A 12,467-nucleotide genomic window follows, 5' to 3' on the forward strand; every position below is an offset into this window, starting at 1 on the left:
TAGATCACAAAACAAGTCTCAACAATTTCAAGAGCAAAATTATGCCATCTTTTCTGACCACAACACAGTGAACCTAGAAATCAACTACAGGAAAAAATCTGGAAAGAGCACAAATACATGCTACTAAAAAAAGAATGTAGGTTAAATAACATGCTACTAAAAAAAGAATGGGTCAACCAGGAAATTAAAAAGGAAATTTTAAAAATATATGGAGATAAATGAAAATGAAAACAAAATGATCTAAAATCTTTAGGATGCAGCAAAAGCAGTCCTACCAGGGAAGTTTATAGCAATACAGGCCTACCTCAAGAAGCAAGGAAAACCTCAAATAAAGAAACTAACATTATACCTAAAGGAGCTAGAAAAAAAATAAAAAGGAATAAACTAAACCAAATCCAACAGAGGGAAGGAAATAATAAGGATTACAGCAGAAATAAATGATATAGAAACAAACAAATAATAAAAACATAATAGAACCGATCAATGAAACTAGGTGGTGGTTCTTTGAAAAGATCAAGAAAAATAATAAACCTCTAGGAAGAGTCAGAGAGAGACAGAGAGAGAGAGAGAGAGAGGGAGAACTCAGATAAAATCATTAATGAAAGAGGAGAAATAACAACGGATCCCACGGAAATACAAAGAACCTTAAGAAACTATTATGAGAAATTATATGCCAATAATTTGGGAAACCTAGAAGAAATGGATATACCTCTACCAACAAGAAAGCTACAAAAATTGAAGCAGGTAGAAACAGAAACATTTGAACAGACTGATTACCAGCAGTGAAATAGAATCAGTAATTAAAACACTATCAACATTGGGGATTTACCCCCAAAGATTCAGATGCAATGAAACGCCGGGACACCTGCACCCCAATGTTTATAGCAGCAATGTCCACAATAGTCAAACTGTGGAAGGAGCCTCGGTGTCCATCGAAAGATGAATGGATAAAGAAGATGTGGTTTATGTATACAATGGAATATTACTCAGCTATTAGAAACGACAAATACCCACCATTTGCTTCAAGGTGGATGGAACTGGAGGGTATTACACTGAGTCAATTGGAGAAGGACAAACATTATATGTTCTCATTCATTTGGGGAATATAAATAATAGTGAAAGGGAATATAAGGGAAGGGAGAAGAAATGTGTGGGAAATATCAGAAAGGGAGACAGAACATAAAGACTCCTAACTCTGGGAAACGAACTAGGGGTGGTGGAAGGGGAGGAGGGCGGGGGGGGTGGGGGTGAATGGGTGATGGGCACTGAGGGGGGCACTTGACGGGATGAGCACTGGGTGTTATTCTGTATGTTGGTAAATTGAACACCAATAAAAAATTAATTTATTAAAAAAAAAAAACTATCAACAAATAAAAGTCCAGGACCAGATGGCCTCATATGTGGTGATTTCTACCAGAGGTGATATGTGGTGATTTCTACCACCTCTGGTGATAGAAGAAAGATTATTCTCAATCTTTTCCCAAAATAGAAGAGGAAGGAAAACTTCCAAATTCATTCTATGAGGCCTGCATTACCCTGATTCTAAAACCTGAGAGGCACTACAAAGAGAGAGAGAGGGAGGAGAGAGAGAGACAGAGAGGGAGAGAGAAACTACAGGCCAATATCTCTGATGAATGTAGATTCAAAACTCCTCAACAAAATATTAGCAAACAAAATCCAACAATATATAAAAAAAATTATTCACCACAATCAGGAGGGATTTATTCCTGGGATACAAGGGCAGTTCAATATTTACAAATCAATCAATGTGATATAACTCATCAATAATAGAAAGGTTAAAGAACATATCATTTCAATAGATAAATAAAAAGTATTTGACAAAGTATGACATCCATTAATAATAATAAAAAAAAACCCTCAAGGAAGTAGGTTTAGAGGGAACATACCTCAACATAATAGAGGTCATATATAAAAAATCCACAGCCAACATCATACTCAATGGTGCAAACCTGAAAGCTTTTCCCCTAAGGTCAAGAACAATACAATGATGCTCACTCTCACCACTTTTATTCAACATAGTACTGGAAGCCCTAGCCACAGCAATCAGACAAGAAAAAGGAATGAGAGGCACCCAAATTGATAAGGAAGTACTAAAACTTTCACTGTTTGCAGATGACATGATTCAATATGTAGAAAAGCCTAAAGACTACCAAAAAACCTACTAGAACTGATAAAAGAATTCAGTAAGGTCACAGGATACAAAATCAATGTACAGAAATCCATTGCATTTCTATATACTACTAATGAAGTAGTAGAAAGAGAAATTAATAAAACTATCCCATTTACAATTGCACTGAAAACAATATCTAGGAATCAACCAAAGAGGTGAAAGGTCTGTACTGTATAAACTATAAAACACTGATGAAAGAAACTAAAGACAACAGAAACAAATGCAGACACTCCAGGTCACAGATTGGAATAACAAATATTGTTAAAATGTCTGTATTACTTAAAGCAATCTGCAGATTTAATACAATCTCTATCAAAATACCAATTACATTTTTTTGCAAAACCAGAGCAAATAATCCTAAAATTTGTATATAACCACAAAAGACCACATAGCCAAAGCAGTCTTGAAAAAACAAACAAAAAAAAAAACCTGGAGATATCACAATTTCAGTCTTCAAATAAGAAATCAAAAAGCATGGTGCTGGCACAAAAACAGACATATGAATCAATGGAACAGATTAGAATGCAACAAAATAAAATCACAATTATATGATCAATAAATCTTTGACAGAGGAAGCAAGAATATGCAATGGAAAAAGTGTATTCAACAGATGGCGTCAGGAAAACTGGACAGCTACAAGCAAAAGAATGAAACTGGATCACTTTTTTACACTATACAGAAAAATAAACTTAAAATGGATTGAGGACCTAAATGCAAGATCTGAAATCATAAAAACCCAACAGGAAAGCACAGGCAATAATTTCTCTGACATTGGCCATAACAACATCTTTCTAGATGTGACTTCTGAGGCAAGGGAAACAAAAACAAAAACTATTGGGACTACATCAAAATAAAAAGCTTCTGCACAGTGAAGGGAATAACCAACCAAACTAAAAGGCAACCTACTGAATGGGAGAAAATATTTGCAAAAAACTTACCTAATAAAGGATTATATCCAAAATATATAAAAAAACTTATAAAACTCAATCCCCCACCCAAATAATCCAATTATAAATGGGAAGATGATATGAACAGACACTTCTCCAAAGAAGACATCCAGATGTCCAACAGACACATGAAAAGATGCTCAACATCACTCATCATCAAAGAAAGGCAAATCAAAACCACAATGAGGTATCACCCCATACCTGACAGAATGGCTAAAATCCAAACCACGAGAAACAAGTGCTTAGCATAATGCTAAGCAAAATAAGACAGTCAGAGAAAGATAATACCACGATTTCAGTCATATGTGGAGTTTAAGAAATAAAACAAATGAACAAAGGAAACAAAAGAGACAAACCAAAAAACAGACTCTTACCTATAGGGAACAAACTGATGGTTACCATAGGGGCAGGGATAGATGGGTAAATAGGTGAAGGGGATTAAAAATACACTTATCTCTCTCTGTCTGCCTGTGTCTCTGCCTCTTTCTCTGTGTCTCTCATGAATAAATAAATAAAATCTTAAAATAAAAAGAGGGACACCTGCGTGGCTCAGTGATTTAGCACCTGCCTTTTGCCCAGGGCGTGATCCTGGAATCCCAGGATCAAATCCCACATCGGGCTCCCTGCATGGAGCCTGCTTCTCCCTCTGCCTATGTCTCTACCTCTCTCTCTCTCTCTGTGTGTCTCTCATGAATAAATAAATAAAATCTTAAAGAAAAAGAATACACTTATCTCATTAAGAGCTTTGAATAATAAATAGAATTGTTGAATCACTATATTGTGCATTTGAAATGAATATAGCACTATACGTTAAGTACACTGAAATTAACATTTAAAAAATCAAATATACTTTAAGGACAAAACAAATCTTACCTGTGTTATTCACTAACAAAGAAAAAAATGATAATCAGTAAGAAAATGGAGGTGGAAAAGTCTCTAGTATGTAGGAACTGCTTTGCAATACATTTAGAATATGTCTTTAAGTAAAAAAAAAAGAATATGTCTTTATGCATTATAATTTTGAGTAGAATAAAATAATAAGTAAAATAATAAACAATAATAAATACTTATGGAAGGATCTTTCTGATCATGGTAAATACGGGAAGGTGATAAGAGAAGATGCAAATCAGCCACACACATCAGTTAAGAAATAGTTGTAATAGCTGCGATTAGTGGATAAGAACTGCATAAGGACAGTGATAGATGGGGGCTGGGAGGGGATGTTTACAAGCTCTTTAAAATTAAAAAAAAAAGAAGGAAAAGGTAGAGTAAAATCTCTGTGGTAAGTAGTTTCTAAAATGCCTCCCAATGATCGCAGTCTCTTGGCATTTAAATTGGGTAATCCCCTCTCCTTGAGTATGGGCTGGACCTAGTGACTTGTTTCTAAAGAATGGAATAGCATGAACTTACTCTAAAGAATGGCAACAGTGACTGAGTGTCACATAGAGATTGTTATAAAAGACTGTGACTTCATTCTTGATCCTTCTTTTTCTTATTCTGTCTTTATATCTGGAACTTCTTTACTCATTCTGATGGAGCAATGTGCCAGGATATGAATTGCCCTAAGAACTGAGATCCTCAGTTTAGTTGCCTAGGAAGAGGTGAATTCTACCAAGGACCACATGTGTGAGCTTGGAAACAAGTTCTTTCCTAGCTGAGCATTGAGATGGCTATAGTGCTAGCTGACGTCTTTGTTGCATCCTCATGAGACACACTAAACTAGAAGGCACAGCTAAGCTAGGACTGGATTCCTGACCCACAGAAACCATGAGATGATAAATTGTGTTGGTTTAAGCTTCTAACTTTTGGAGTAATTTGGTCTGAAATAATTGATGACTAATATAGTATCTAATTTACTTCTTCTCCCTCAATGCCTTCAAGAAATAATATATTAAATATCCTTTTGAGAATTTTGATGCTTAGGACAAGATAAATGTATCTCTTTGGTTTTCTTTCAGTCTAATTTATAATAGCATTCCATTATTTGAATAGCATGTGATGATTTTCACAGGGCTTTCACAGACATCTATAATAATACTATAACCTGGACTTTATTATCTCTATTTTACACTGAAGAAACCTTGGCTCAGTATTGTTAGAAGATACAGTAGTCATAACTGTCAGGGAAAAGAGATTAACCAAGAAAGAGCTGGTTCAACTCCCAGCCATCAACACAATAGTGCATCACCTCTGAAATTACATAACAGTTAATGCTATGAAAATCATGGCAGAGGTAACTTTTGTTCACCAAATATAGGCCTCTCCACATTGCTCAGGCTTCTTTTAGTCATATGGAGCTACTTTATTGATACTGATTCTAGCTAATGCCCTGTTAAGAGAAGTGGCCTTCCCATCTCTAGTTTTAATCATCCTAACCCTGACGCCTAAAACTTCATTGCTCTCTTCTCGAACCACAGAGAGCCCTCGTACTTCAGAGGCCCTGGTTCCAAAGGGCACAGCCACAAAAAGGTATGGCCCCTGCTAGCCTGGATCCCTGAGTACAGTATGGATCAATGCTTCCTGCTGACTCCTGATAAGTATACACCATGAGTAAGAAATCAATGTTTTGATGTTTTACTGCTGAAATTTCAGTGAAATTTAATTGCTGAATAAATTTACCTAGCCTAAATATAGCACAGAACTGAAGATATATCATCCCAAATGAGCAGGAAAAGTTCTGTTTTCTCCTTTACCTGAAGATGTATAGAGTATGTTATTCTCCCAAAGAAGATCTTTCTCCTTCCTTCCTTTCTTTTATTGATGTCGGTCTTTTGGTATTGACTGCTTCTGCGGTCTTTCGTGCTTTCTTTCGTCCAGGCCTTACGTCACGGCCTTCCTTCCTTCCTTCCTTCTTCCTCCTTCCTTCTTTCCTTTCTTTCTTTCTTCTTTCTTTCTTTCTTTCTTTCTTTCTTTCTTTCTTTCTTTCTTTCTTTCTTTCTTTCAATTAGCATATAGTGCATTATTAGTTTCAGAGGTAGAGTTTAGTGATTCATCAGTTGCATACAAAATTCAGTGCTCATCCCATCAGGTGCCCTCCTCAATGCCCATCATCCAGTTACCTTATCCCCCACCCCACCCCCTCCAGTAACCCTCACTTTGTTTCCTATGGTTAAGAGTCTCTTATGATTTGTCTCCCTCTCTGATTTCATCTTATTTTATTTCTCCTTCCATCCCCTATGATCCTGTTTTGTTTCTTGAATTCCACATATGAGTGAAATCATATGATATTTGTCTTTCTATGACTGACTTTGCTTAACATAATACCCTCTAGTTCCATCCATGTCATTGCATATGACAAGATTTCATTCTTTTTGATGGCTGAGTAATATTCCATTGTATATATGTTAAAGTAGATTTTCTTAAAGACGATTTGTTTAATGACATCACTTCATCTTCAAATTCTGACATACACCATATCACAACCTCAATTGCTGGTCACCACTCTAACATGGCTGACTGATGGCAGGAAGACCACTTCCTAAAGAAGGAAGGACACCAATAGTGGTTGCACAGAGTCTGACACCAGAAAGACTCATGCTTAGGGTTTGGTGTTCTGTTGTTGCTGTTTTGAAATTCTTAATAATTTTACCTTTAAATTTGTGTTTCAGTGTAAGAGGGTTCCCATTTCTCCACATCCTCTCCAACCATTTGCTTCAACGTGGATGGAACTGGAGGCTATTATGCTGAGTGAAGTAAGTCAGTCGGAGAAGGACAAACATTATATGTTCTCATTCATTTGGGGAATATAAATAATAGTGAAAGGGAATATAAGGGAAGGGAGAAGAAATGTGTGGGAAATATCAGAAAGGGAAACAGAACGTAAAGACTGCTAACTCTGGGAAATGAACTAGAGGTGGTAGAAGGGGAGGAGGGCGGGGGGTGGGAGTGAATGGGTGACAGGCACTGGGGGTTATTCTGTATGTTGGTAAATTGAACACCAATAAAAAATAAATTAAAAAAAAAGATTAAAAAAAGAAAAAAAAATTTGTGTTTCATGAACAGAGCCCAATAGAATAATGGAACATGAGCCTGACCCTCTTAGCTCACATGGTCCTGCCTTTACCTGTCTTTTCAGGACAAATTCTCAGCTTTCCTCATCCTAGTCCCCTGCCTTGCCTGGCCTCTCCTTTCCCATGCTGATTTCCTTGCTACATTCTGGCCCTGGTATAAACAGGGTTTTGGAGTTAGGCACAGATATTCCATGGCTTCTAAAAGCAGGAGTTAGTGGTTACTGTCTCTGCCCTGATAGCTCAGTGGAGTGTAAGTGGAGAGCTTTGGTCAGGTACGAAGGGCATACAGGTATTCAGGTTATGATATCCTTGAGAGTTGCCTATAACATCAGGCTGGAAAGGTAGACCTATGGGAAGGGGAGATACCTGGCTCAACTTCTCAAGATGCTGTCCTGGCCGGTGCATGGTAAGTAATTCTGGCAGCTGTTAGGCAGAGCAAGTATGCACATGGCCTGTATCATCTGGCAGAGACTGGATGCCTGAGAGAATCTGGCTCACCCTGCAAATATCCTCCATGCCTGAGGGGTGCTTCCCTGGATTGCTCCAGGCCTAAGAGCATCCCTTATCCCTCATTACAGCCTTCCTGAGTCTCGCTTTTAATTTTTATTTTTGCCAGTTCTAGGCATTCTCTGGGAATAAGCCACAAATAAGAATTGTGTAATTTTAGTGATTCAGCATACAAGTTAAATGCTCTGATATTTGCATGTGAAAGTGGCATTTCACAATATAAAGATGGATGGTAAGATCCATGCTAATAATTTAGAATTGTAATTTTCCTTTACTTAAAATTGAATAGCAAATAAAGGGGGGAAAACAAAGAAAGGGAAAAAATTTATATTCTAATATTTCTAATGACGCTTTTCCCTTGATTTTTGAATAAGAGGATCAGCATTTTTATTTTGCACTGAGTCCTGCAAATTGTGTAGTAGGTCTTGAGGAAGAACCAGCAATGGAAAACAAAAACAAAAAACAAAACTAAGATGTGAATAAATCACACAACAGTGTGATCTCTTCCAATACAAATCTCCTACTGTAAACTCCTGGTGCCTTAAGATGCTGTTTAGTTGTCCAAATCTCTTTAAAAATCACAACAACCTACAGCTGGCTTCACCAAGCCACTTCTGAAGTCTTTCTGCTTTGAATTGGGTCCAGGTATACACAAAAGGCATACATCCCTTCCTTAACTATAATGCTAAAATAAAACATATGAGGTCTAAAAAGGAATTGCTGAATGAGTTTATCAGATCCCGGCAGCGGTGGGAAGTCACAAAGAAAGACAAAACAGTCTTTCGCTTCATACTTGCTTTTGAAATTCCATCCCTCCAGCTCCTCTGTGCTTCTTTCTTGCAAAGGGCAGACTTTATTTCTGCCAAAATCTTTGCAACAGAGCCAACAGAATTTATCTTGAGCTTGGCAGCCAATATACATTATCCACAGGTTTCTGGCTAAACTATTAAAATTAATCAGGTGGCAAACTTTCATTTTAGCAGCTCTAATAAACAAGAGAACCAGATTCCCAGGAGGTAGAAATGTCAGTATATGGCAGCTTTAAAAGGAAGAAATTCTTCAAAATGTCTAAGGATGTACTCAAGTTTTAGTCAAGTGGACCTACACTATAGTTACAGTATAGGTACAACCATTCATTTTTATTGAGACGTGTTTCACTGCAAGAGGAATCAAGTCCATTCTCATATGGAATTTTAAGCAAACTTTCAGGTAGCATGAGAAGATGTTCCATTTGCAGGGTGGGAGTGGAAAAAAAACCCGTCTTTATGGATATTGTTTTCCTTGTGGACACTAAAATAATTCTGAAGCAACAGCTTCAAGCAATAGACCTGATGTTGGATTTTTAGAAGGCACACGTGGCAGAAACAGAGATGCTCACCAAATAATTCAGATGTTCTCTGCTTTCCAGTACTTGTGCAGTTAAGCAGATCCATATATAACTTGTTCTGAGCTAACGTGATGTGTATTACTTCCAGGCTAAAGCACAGAAGAGCCATGTGAATCCTCCAGGCTTCTCTCTTCCCCTGTAGCAGTGACAGGTTGGATTGCAGACTTCACTCAATTTGGATTCCTGAGAGACCACATGGAGCAAGCCCCTTGCCAAATTGTGTTGGATATGCAGCCTGTAAAGGAAACAAGCACTTGTTGTGTGAAGCCACTGGCATTTGGAGGTTAATGTGTAATGCAGTATATCTAGCCTGTCCTCATTAATGATAAAATTAGTACCAGTGGTGGGATGTGGTTACTGAAAAACTAAAAATGATAAAGGGCAAGGCCACTAAGAAAACAGGCTGGAGTAATGCGATCTTTGTTCTGCAGTGGCCAAACATTTGATAAAACTGTGCTCTGCAGTAAACTTGCAAGGAAGATGATACACCTGATGAACTATAGCTCTGGGGGAAAAGCGGTGGAAAACAAAATGATTGTAGTGTGTACTTGTGGTTATTTTCTGCATTTGGTTTGGGATTATAGAAAGAAAGAGATAAACCCACAAAAGAACTGGCTGGTTGCAAATAGAAATTGAAGCACATAGAAAAATTCCAGAAATGCATGACCTGCCAACATCAAAAAAGACAAATTTGAATGGCAATTTCAACCTTTGGGAAAGATTAGTTGAAGGGCATGACCTTCAAAACAGCTGTCACAATCCTTCAATGGATTAATGTACCACAGGAGAAATATCAGATTAAGGATATGATATGCAGAAAAGCTTAATAATTGATTAAATATTTCAAGACAAAGCTCATGTTAAACAAGTCATTTCTATCTACTATTTTAGGTAAACTCGATGTACCACCACTAACTGTCAGGAGACAAAAGTTTTGGTGTCAAGAAGATAAAGAAATGTAACAAATGTGAGGACCAAATTTCTAAAAAGGCCTGTATGTTATGGGAAAGGAGGTGTTCTTTGTGTTTGGAAATGACTGGAAACAAACAAATGAAGTCTACTACATCTTTGAGTGACAGAGAAACCAAGAGCTTGGGCTAGCACATAGTGGGCCACAACCTTCTAATGGATAGGGAGTAGATTACCCCAACACTCATTTTTGTATGTGGTGTGGAGGATAAGGGACAGTAGAGAACCTCCCAGTGAACAGGGATCACAGAGAACAAATGAGAGTACTCCAACCAGAAAGCAGAATTTGAGCCAAATTGAAAATTCTTTCCTATCCCTTGGGATGCTATTCTTTACATCTGCCAGTGGTGTTGCAGCACAGACCTGAGAGCTGCATTGCATGAGTCCCATTTTAATCAGTCACTGTGATTATTTGGCACTTTGTATTAGGTGGGTTCACTGGAGGACTGTGGATTTCCTGGCCACATAACCAATAGGAACTTAGACTATGAAGAATTACCACTATATTTGATGCCAAGGCTATTATGCATTGCTAAAGACCTCAGGACTTTTGGATTCTCTGTATTGGGAGGATAGAAGCATGTTGTAGGTGTGAGAAGAAGAAAGTAGAGAAATTTTGATTACCAGAAAAACAACCTGTAGCGAAGATGGTAAAACAAATATTTCAAGCATTCCTCCACATTTTCCATGTAGGAGTCATGTGACTAATTATGTGTTAAAGAATATAATACCATGTTCAATACTTTCCATTATTCTTCCTCTGCCATAGTGACCAGTGTCATATCCAGTGGTGGAAATTCTGATCAGGTTGTATCCCTGAGGGAGCACGTGAAGCAGTTCTACACCCATATAACCACATTGCCTATGTAACATGAAAAAGAGAGATTCATTGACTTAAGCTGAGATTTGGGGGTTAATTTATTACTGCCACGTAATCTAACTTAACTGAATGCAGGAAGATATATGGAATTTCTAACGAATGTAAAAATGTGGGAATGAAAGCAGGGAGTTTCAATAGTAGAGAGGGAGTTTGTCACTAGTGAAATTGATGTGGGAAGGACCTAAAACGTGGAATCCAGTAGACCTGATTTGAATCTGTTCTTTTATCTCAGTAATTCTATGACTTGAACTTGTTATTTAAACTCTTTAGGCCTAATATCCTCACATGTAAAGTGGAGGCAATGAAACCTACCTCAGGTTGTTATAAGGGCTAAATTATATAACTTTATACAGAGGAATCAATGACTACACAAGTGCCAGCTAGTTTTCCTCCACACTCCCTCCCCTGCCAGCCCTACCATACCTTATTGGATGAGCATGGTAAAAATTCATCAAATGAGGCATAGGAATATCTCCAAAAATTCAATTGCTTTTCAGAGAAAGGTCAGAAAGATAACACAAATTCTTGAAGCAGCTGGGCATAAAACTATTGAATTGGTGTCAAATTCTGGTGAACTTGAAAGCTCATAACTTTAAAGCAAATTATAAAACAAAACAAAATGAAAGGAAAGAAAGAAAACAAATAAAAGCTCCAAGCAGGTGAAAAAAAAAGAGTCAGTGGCTAGAAAATTAAGATTCAGCCATAGGTATGTCAGTATCTACCCTAGAATGAGAGAAGCCTTAGGTCTCTTACATCAGATTGCCTCATCTGAATCTCATTCTATCCACTAGTTTTGGAGTAAGTTTCTGGACATCTCTAAGGATCAGTTTCCTGTGTATTAAAATGGAATGATGATAGTTTCTACTTCATAGGTTGCATGCATTCCTCATATCTGTATCATACTGCCTGGCAGGTATGACTACCATCACCATCATCATCATTACCATGGTTCAATATGAGGTCAAAGTGAAGGGGACCTTGAAAGTTAGAACAGTGGGGATGAAATTGGTAGGCTGAGAATATGAATCTGTTAGTATTGTTTAGGAAGGTTTGAGCTAATTTTCTGATCCCTCGGTACACATTCAACAAGCAGATACACTTTCAATTTTCATTCTTAAAAGGATAGATAATCAAATTAATAACATGGAAACTAAAAGTTGAATGCTGACCATTCAAGGTTTCAAGAAATCTTTCAGTAGTTACAGGGTAAAGATAATGTTCTGAGATAGCTACTATGGCTAACTATAAATGATTGTCTTTTATTAAACATATATCTCATTTGTTGCACAAGTACTTCACTGATTACCTTAGTCATTTTATCTTAACCTAGGAGGTGAATACTATGCCATGTTCTGGGGATACATCAATAAAAAGAACAGACACTGAGTATCTTAGCCTTCATGGAATTCACAAACAAAAGCTCCAGAACAAATGAATCATTCATGATTCCCCAATATCTATTACTGTTCTTATCATCTTGCTCTCCCCTAATTTGTTTGACCTCCATGATAGCAATAGCTATCTGTCACTTGAGGGCAGTGACAATGCCTTATTCATCTTGATAACAAGTGCTAAA

At 37.3% G+C, this 12,467-nt stretch overlaps 1 long non-coding RNA gene across 3 annotated transcripts in view; it reads left to right on the plus strand.

The window, feature by feature from the left end:
- Positions 1-6,770: 6,770 nt before the first annotated feature.
- Positions 6,771-12,467, plus strand: part of LOC111097383 — a 50,411-nt gene continuing 44,714 nt past the window's right edge. For 2 of the 3 annotated variants that reach the window (XR_005364516.1, XR_005364514.1), the window contains exons 1-3: positions 6,771-6,830; positions 9,131-9,325; positions 9,934-10,009. This is a non-coding gene — a long non-coding RNA (uncharacterized LOC111097383). Of the gene's footprint in view, positions 6,831-9,130; positions 9,326-9,933; positions 10,037-12,467 lie in introns of all 3 variants that reach the window. The other variant, XR_005364515.1, reaches the window with a different exon arrangement.

This window comes from Canis lupus, chromosome 9 (assembly GCF_011100685.1).
Source record: "Canis lupus familiaris isolate Mischka breed German Shepherd chromosome 9, alternate assembly UU_Cfam_GSD_1.0, whole genome shotgun sequence".
NCBI classification, from domain to species: Eukaryota; Metazoa; Chordata; class Mammalia; order Carnivora; family Canidae; genus Canis; species Canis lupus.